The sequence below is a fragment of the Triticum urartu genome, chromosome 3A, assembly GCF_056163025.1.
Source record: "Triticum urartu cultivar PI428250 chromosome 3A, HENAU_Tu73, whole genome shotgun sequence".
Taxonomy (NCBI): Eukaryota; Viridiplantae; Streptophyta; class Magnoliopsida; order Poales; family Poaceae; genus Triticum; species Triticum urartu.
The window spans coordinates 477,184,607-477,193,322 of NC_141875.1; positions in this window are offsets into that span (position 1 = coordinate 477,184,607).

Below are 8,716 nucleotides of genomic sequence, written 5' to 3' on the forward strand. Positions count from 1 at the left end.
GCTTTTCCTGTCCAAGGTGCCGGGCAAGCCACTCATCACGGATATTGTGCTTGAAGGCTGCTAGGGCCTCTGCGTCCGGACAGTTGACTATTTGATTTTTCTTTGTTAGGAACCGTGTCCAGAATTGCCTGGCCGATTCCTCTGGCTGCTGAATTACGTGGCTTAGGTCATCGGCGTCTGGTGGTCGCACATAAGTGCCCTGGAAATTGTCGAGGAATGCGGCTTCCAGGTCCTCCCAACAACCGATTGATCCTGCTGGCAAGCTGTTAAGCCAATGCCGAGCTGGTCCTTTAAGCTTGAGTGGGAGGTATTTGATGGCGTGGAGATCATCGTCGCGAGCCATGTGGATATGAAGGAGATAATCCTCGATCCATACCGCAGGATCTGTTGTGCCGTCATATGATTCGATGTTTACGGGTTTGAAACCCTCGGGGATTTGATGATTCATTACTTCGTCTATTAAGCATAGTGAGTGTGCGGTGCCTCTGTACTGGGCTATATCACGACGAAGCTCCAATGAGCTTTGTCTACTGTGTTCGGCCCTACCAGATTTGTGTCCGGCGTGACGGTTACCGTCTCAAGTCGTGGGGCGCCCACGCGATCCGTAGACCGATCTTGTTTGCCTTGCCTTGTCCTCCAACATATCTCGCAGGTTTGGCGCATTTTCCCGTGCCTTGGTACGGGGTGAGGCTTGAGTGGAGGGCCGAGAGGCCTCTCTGTCGCGGCCACGAGGTCGCCAGTCGGCCGTATCAAGTGCTGGTGATGTAGGTTTAAGTGCTTCCTCCTCTAATCGGGGTAGCAACCTGCGCTTTGGGTAGCTCTTGGAGGGGCGTTCGAGTTTATGCTCTTCGGCCGCAAGGACTTCAGTCCATCTGTCGACTAACAAATCTTGATCAGCTCTAAGTTGTTGCTGTTTTTTCTTGAGGCTTCTTGCCGTGGCCATAAGCCTGCGTTGAAAACGCTCTTGCTCGACGGGATCCTCTGGCACGACGAATTCGTCGTCGTCGAGGCCTGCCTCGTCTTCGGAGGGAGGCATATAATTATCACCCTCGACCTCTCTGTCTACCGCTCTCTCATGAGGGCTGGCTCTTCCGTCCTCCTGTGTTGAATCTTGCTGGAGGGGGTTTTCTTCGGCACTCTCCGGAGTATTATTATCTCCTGTGCTGGAATCACCGTATTTGCTTTGGCGGGATTTTGAGCGGCGCCGCTGACGCCGACACTTAGGCTGTTTCTTGGAGGGGTCATCCTCCGCTGTTCCATCGCCATCTCCTTCTTTTGGAGTGTCCACCATGTATATGTCATACGACGAGGTGGCTTTCCAGGGCCCAATAGGCGCTGGTTCTTCATCTTCTCCTGCATCGGCGTCCATACCGTCGATGTCTTCGGAGTCGAAGTCGAGCATGTCGGTTAAATCGTCGACAGTGGCTACAAAGTGGGTGGTGGGTGGGCTTTGAATTTCTTCATCGTCCGTATCCCAACCTTGCTGACCGTAGTCCGGCCAGGGGTCTCCTGATAAAGAGAGAGACTTTACTGTCTTCAGAATATCGCCGAAAGGCGAGTGCTGAAAGATGTCCGCGGCAGTAAACTCCATGATCGGCGCCCAATCGGATTCGATCGGCAGGGGCGCGGAGGGTTCAGAGTCCGGAGAGGAGTCCGTCTCCTTGGAGTCACGAGTCTCACGGAGTGCGGGGCTGGTGTTTGGCTCGATCACCGTTGGGATCGCAGCCCCCGAGGCGGCGTCCAACCACCCATCCTCGATCGGCGCAGTTGGCTCCGAATTAAGGGTCGAAGCCGATGCGGGTGCGGCCTCCAGGGCACTGTTCGGCGGCAGAGCTAGATCATGCCCGTCGTGACAGTGCGGCGCACTCGGAAGTGGCTCGAATCCGTCGAGGATCAAGTCCCCGCGGATGTCAGCCATGTAGTTTAAACTTCCAAATCTGATCTGACGGCCAGGGGCATAGCTTTTGATCTACTCCAGATGGCCAAGTGAATTGGCCCGCAGTGCGCAGCCGCCGAAGACGAAGATCTGTCCGGGGAGGAACGTCTCACCCTGGACTGCATCGCTATTGATGATCGTAGGAGCCATCAAGCCTAACGGCGACGACACAGAGGAACTCTCAATGAAAGCACCGATGTCGGTGTCAAAACCGGCGGATCTCGGGTAGGGGGTCCCGAACTATGCGTCTAGGCCGGATGGTAATAGGAGGCAAGGGACACGAAGTTTTACCCAGGTTCGGGCCCTCTTGATGGAGGTAAAACCCTACGTCCTGCTTGATTAATATTGATGATATGGGTAGTACAAGAGTAGATCTACCACGAGATCGGAGAGGCTAAACCCTAGAAGCTAGCCTATGGTATGATTGTTGTTCTGTATGTTGTCCTACGGACTAAAACCCTCCGGTTTATATAGACACCGGAGACGGTTAGGGTTACACAAAGTCGGTTACAATGGTAGGAGATCTACATATCCGTATCGCCAAGCTTGCCTTCCACGCCAAGGAAAGTCCCTTCCGGACACGGGACAAAGTCTTCAATCTTGTATCTTCATAGTCCAGGAGTCTGGCTGAAGGTATAGTCCGGCCATCCGGACACCCCCTAATCCAGGACTCCCTCAGCTCAAATTATCTAATTTGGCATAAAGACATGTACGAACTTTAGTGGGCCCATTAAGTTAATGGGCCGTTACCAGGCCGAAAGTTAATGGTTGGCCCTCTTAACTCCATCAAAGCGGGCAACAGGTGGGCCCAATTGATTTCACGGGCCGTTAACAGGCCGTTACTAAGTTCGGGCTACATATGGCCCAACTATACTGTGGGCCTTTAGCAGGCCGAAAGAGACAGCGGGCTTGTATTGGACCATGAAGAGCATGGGCCGCTAAGAGGCCGAAAGTCAGGTCGTATTGTAAATGGCCCAAATGTGTTGTGGGCCTTTAGCAGGCCAAAAGAGAAACCGGGCTGGTATTGGACCAAGAAGGGCATGGGCCGTTAAAAGGCCAAAACTCAGGTCCGACTACAAATGGCCCAACTCATTTATGGTCCGTTAACAGGCTGAAAGGCACATAGAGCCAGGAACTGGCCCAACACTTAAATGGGTCGCTAAAAGGCCAAAACTCAGGTCCAACTACAAATGGCCCAACAAATATATGGGCTGTCACCAGGCTGAAAGACACACCGGGTCGGAAATTTCCCCAACACTTAAATGGGTCGCTAAAAGGCCGAAACTCAGGTCCGACTACAAATGGCCCAACTGATTTATGGGCCGTCAACAAGCTGAAAGACACACCGGGGTCGGAAATTAGCCCAATATTTAAATGGGTCGCTAAAATGCCGAAAGATGTACATCATGAAAATTGGCCCATCCACTAAATGGGCCATTAACATGCCGAAATCTCATCGGGCCGATATTGAGCCCAAATATATAGCGGGTTGTTAACGGGTTCGAACTGACGATGGGCCGCAATGGTGTCAAATCTTTAACAGGCCGTTGATGGGCCGAATTGGCACATCTCGTATGGGTTGAGGGAGTCTTGGATTAGGGGGTGTCCGGATAGCCGGACTATACCTTCGGCCGGACTCCTAGACTATGAAGATACAAGATTGAAGACTTCGTCCCGTGTCCGGAAGGGACTTTCCTTGGCGTGGAAGGCAATCTTGGCGATACAGATATGTAGATTTCCTACCATTGTAACCGACTCTGTGTAACCCTAGCCCTCTCCGGTGTCTATATAAACCGGAGGGTTTTAGTCCGTAGGGACAACAATCATACCATAGGCTAGCTTCTAGGGTTTAGCCTCTCTGATCTCGTGGTAGATCTACTCTTGTACTACCCATATCATCAATATTAATCAAGCAGGACGTAGGGTTTTACCTCCATCAAGAGGGCCCGAACCTGGGTAAAACATTGTGTCCCCTGCCTCCTGTTACCATCCGCCTAGATGCACAGTTCGGGACGCCCTACCCGATATCCACCGGTTTTGACACCGACATTGGTGCTTTCACTGAGAGTTCCTCTGTGCCGTCGCCATCAGGAAGGATGCCTCATCCCATCTTTAAAGACGGCACCGGTTCTAAGGGAGCTTTGGCTGTCGGCCAGACTCTCAGGCTAGGTGGTTTCCTTATGACCGCCCGTTCGGCTGCTGCGCCGATGATGACCTCTCGGGTCATCGAAAGCAATCTTCACGTTAGCTTGGAATTCGCTGAGCAGCTAGATCCAATGGAGCTCTCTTCCCTAAACGAGCTCTTGGATCGCTTCGCCACCCTGGGAGTCGCTATGGATTACGACCAGATTGGACCTAAACCCGATCTGAGAGAGATTAACTCTCCCCAGGTCACCCATCACGTTGCCGCGGTAGAGGGACAGTCTGGCGACCCTTCATCTATCTTAAGGACTAGCTATGTACGGATTCCCGATCCCTCCAAGCCGGATACCCGCGGAGGGGAGGACATCACTCAAGACCTGAACTTAAAGTCAGGCGACGGGCTAGATTCATTGGACATCATCCAAGAATCCAAACTTCCGAGTTCGGAAACTCCTTGGCCCCTGGGTCTCAGATTGGGTGAGGTTTCGGATTTGATTCCACCCACCCACCCATACATAAGCGATCTATCCCAAATTAGGCAAGAGCCCGAAGAAACAATACATCATTACTGGGCCAGATTCCTCCTGGTTATGAACAGGATAAAGGACTGCTGCGAGGAAGACGCAATTTCATTCTTCTGCAATAATTGCACGAACAAGGGAATCCTCAACGCCATAAGTCGCCGTGATATTACACGCTTCGCTGACTTGGCATCCATAGTACGAAAGTACTGTGCGATGGAAAGCGCTTGGAAAACTGAAATAAAATTTTGGGACAATCCGGCCTTGAATACAAACCTAGTTCGAAATAAAAGGGTGCATCATCGCCAGACACCTGGGTTCAATACCAAAAAGCAAAAGCCCTCTACAGGGCACGGAACCGTGCTGGAAGGATGGCTTAAAGGACCCTGTAAAATTCATAGTGCAGAGGGCGCCACACCAACTCATAGCCTTAGAGCATGTTGGATACTCCGGCAGGTGGCAAAAATTGGCGAAGATTTTCTAATTCCAGAAGCCACAAAAAGCCACCCCAGAGACACCAGTACGGTATTAACAGTCTTCGAGACTTTCACATCAAATAATATGCGAAAAAGAACACTCCGCAGCCTTGCCGAAGTCTACCAAGTAGCAACAATAAACCCATGGAGTGACACAGCTATTACTTTTAACGCCAGTGATGAACCTAAATTCCGAACAGCCCGAGCACCAGCCGCATTGGTCCTCAGTCCAATAGTGGATGACTTTCGTCTTACCAAGGTACTCATGGATGGCGGCAGTGGATTGAACCTCATTTATGAGGAAACCCTTCAAAAAATGGAAATAGACTGGAACCGCATTGAGAGAAGCAGCACAACCTTTAGAGGAATAATCCCTAGTCGGGAAGCGCGCTGTACAGGAAAAATCACACTAGATGTGGTGTTTGGCACGCCGGATAATTACAGGTCCGAAGAGGTCACGTTCCAAGTGGCCCCGTTCAGTAGAGGATATCACGCTCTGCTCGGGTGGGAAGCATTTACAATCTTTCAAGCAATACCCCATTACGGGTACATGAAGCTCAAGATGCCCGGGCCTAACGGAATCATCACTCTCGCTAGTGATCCAGACATAGTACTCCGCACCGAAAACAAGACAGCCGCACTGGCCCTCGAGGCGCTATCCGAAGCCCTAGCGGCTGAGGAACTGACTGCGCTGCGCTCCATGGTGAATAGGGATGATGTGATACTCGACAAAAGATCCAAGTCCACCTCCTTTAAACCAGCGGACGAAATAGTCAAATTCCAGGTCCATCCGACGGACCCCAATAAAACAGCTTCCATCGAGGAACAGTTAAACCCTGATGTAGACGCTGCACTGTGAGAGTTCCTACGAGAGAACTGGGACATTTTCGCCTGGCACCCTTCAGACATGCCAGGAATCCCACGCAGGCTGGCCGAACACAGCTTAAATATCCTAAAAGGATTCAAGCCAGTCAAGCAGGCTCTTCGGCGTTTTTCCGAACCTAAGAGACAGGCCATGGGAGAGGAACTAGCCAAGCTATTGAGGCCGGATTCATCAAAGATATAAAACACCCGGATTGGCTAGCAAACCTGGTGATGGTACCAAAGAAGGACAAATCCTGGCGCCTGTGCATTGATTTTAAAGTCCTTAACAAGGCTTGCCCAAAGGATCCCTTCCCTCTCCCCCGCATCGATCAAATTATCGACGCTACCACAGGACACGATTCGTTGTGTTTCCTCGACGCAAACTCCGGCTACCATCAAATAAAGATGGCAGAGTCAGACCAAGCCGCAACGGCATTCATCACACCATACGGCCCATTCTGCTTCAACACAATGCCCTTCGGGCTCAAAAACGCCGGCACAACATATCAGCGCATGATTCAGACATGTCTGGCAAACCAGATCGGCAAAACACTGGAGGCATACGTAGATGATGTGGTCGTTAAAACAAGACATGTCGAATCTCTATTAGATGACTTGAGGCTAACATTCGGTAACCTCCGAACATACGACATCAAGCTCAACCCGGAAAAATGCGTCTTCGGCGTTCCAGCCGGAAAGCTCTTAGGCTTCATTGTATCCGGTAGAGGAATTGAAGCAAATCCAGCCAAGATCCGAGCTCTGTCACAATTGGATATCCCAAAGGACCTAAAACAAATACAAAAATTAACCGGATGCGTGGCGGCTCTAAGCTGCTTTATCTCCCTCTTGGGAGAAAAGGCCCTACCCCTTTACCGCCTCCTTCGGCGCACCGAACACTTCGAGTGGACGGATGCAGCCACGGCCGGACTCGAAGAAATAAAAGCCATCTTGGCAACAAACCCAGTCCTGGCCGCGCCAAACATTGGCAAACCAATGCTATTATACATTGCAGCAATCCATCAGGTCGTAAGCGTAGTGCTCGTCGTCGAACGAGAAACGGACGGACACAAATTCCCCCTTCAAATGCCGGTCTACTATGTGTCCACTGTCCTTACTCCGTGCAAGTCACGGTACCCGCATTGTCAAAAGATTGCGTACGCGGTATTTATGGCATCCCGGAAGCTGCGACACTACTTTCAAGAGTGTTCAATAACAGTAGCCTCGAAAGTGCCACTTAACGATATTATAAACAACCGCGACGCGAAGGCCGGATTGCAAAATGGGCCATTGAGCTCCTCCCGTTCGACATAACTTACAAGCCATGGCGAGCTATCAAGTCGCAAGTCTTGGCCGACTTCGTCGCAGAATGGACGGAGGCCGAACTCCCTAAAGAGTATGGCACATATTCAAACTGGGTCACGCACTTTGACGGCTCCAAAATGTTTGCCGGTGTAGGGGCTGGCGTCGTTTTAACGTCCCCCATAGGAGACACAGTTCAATACGTACTCCAGATAATGTACACAGACTCCAACAACGCAGCTGAATATGAGGCCCTTTTACATGGTCTCCGGATGGCAGTATCCATGGGCATTCAACGCCTAGAGGTGCGCGGGGACTCGAACCTCGCAATATCCCAAATAAATGGAGACTTTGATGCCAAGGATCCAAAAATGGCAGCTTATCGCAACGCCGTCCTAAAAATGTCAGCTCGGTTCGAAGGGCTCGAATTTCACCATATAGCCCGGGAAAATAATCAGGCGGCAGATGTCCTGGCATGCATCGGCGCAAAACGCGATGTAGTCCCCCCCCCCCAACATCTTCTTGGAAAGGTTGTTCAAGCCGTCCATAGTATGGGAAGGGGAACCTGGCAATAACAGCCTGGACCCAATCGCACTGCCCAACACCGAACACTCTGACATAATTGGAGGCTCTGCCAATGAAATAATACCTTCAACCCACGTAATAATGGTCGTCATCGCCCCGTGGACAGAACCATTCCTCGCCTACCTTACCAGGCAGGAACTCCCCAAGGACCAAAATGAGGCACGCTGCATAGTGCGGCGATCTAAATCCTATAAAGTCCATGAGGGAGAGCTTTATAAGAAAAGCACTACCGGAATCCTTCAAAGGTGCATCTCCGAAGAGGAAGGGCGGAACCTCCTGGCTGAAATTCATGACGGACTCGGCGATCATCACGCTGCAGCTCGGTCCCTTATAAGCAAGGCCTTCCGTACAGGCTTTTATTGGCTGATGGCCCGGGCAGACGCCTAGGACTTACTCCAACGATGCGTCGGTTACCAGCTTTTTGCAAACCAAAGCCATATGCCACCCACCGCCCTCCAAACTATCCCCATCACTTGGCCCTTCGCGGTCTGGGGGCTTGACATGGTTGGACCCCTTAAAGGCGGAACCCACAAGAAAAAATACTTACTGGTCATGGTGGATAAGTTCACCAAATGGATAGAAGCCAAGCCTGTTAAGATGGCCGAATCCAGACCGGTGATAGACTTTATATCCGGGGTTGCACACCATTACGGCGTCCCCCACAGCATCATCACTAATAACAGCATGAACTTTACGGCCAACGAGGTAAAACTCTGGTGCAAAAACATGGCCATCAAGCTCGATTATGCTTCCGTCTATCACCCACAAACTAAGCCAGGTCGAACGTGCAAATGGTCTTATCATGAGCGGCATCAAACCTAGATTAGTGCGGTCCCTTAAGGAATCTAATACGCACTGGGTAGAGGAGCTCGACTCCGTACTCTGGGGGCTGC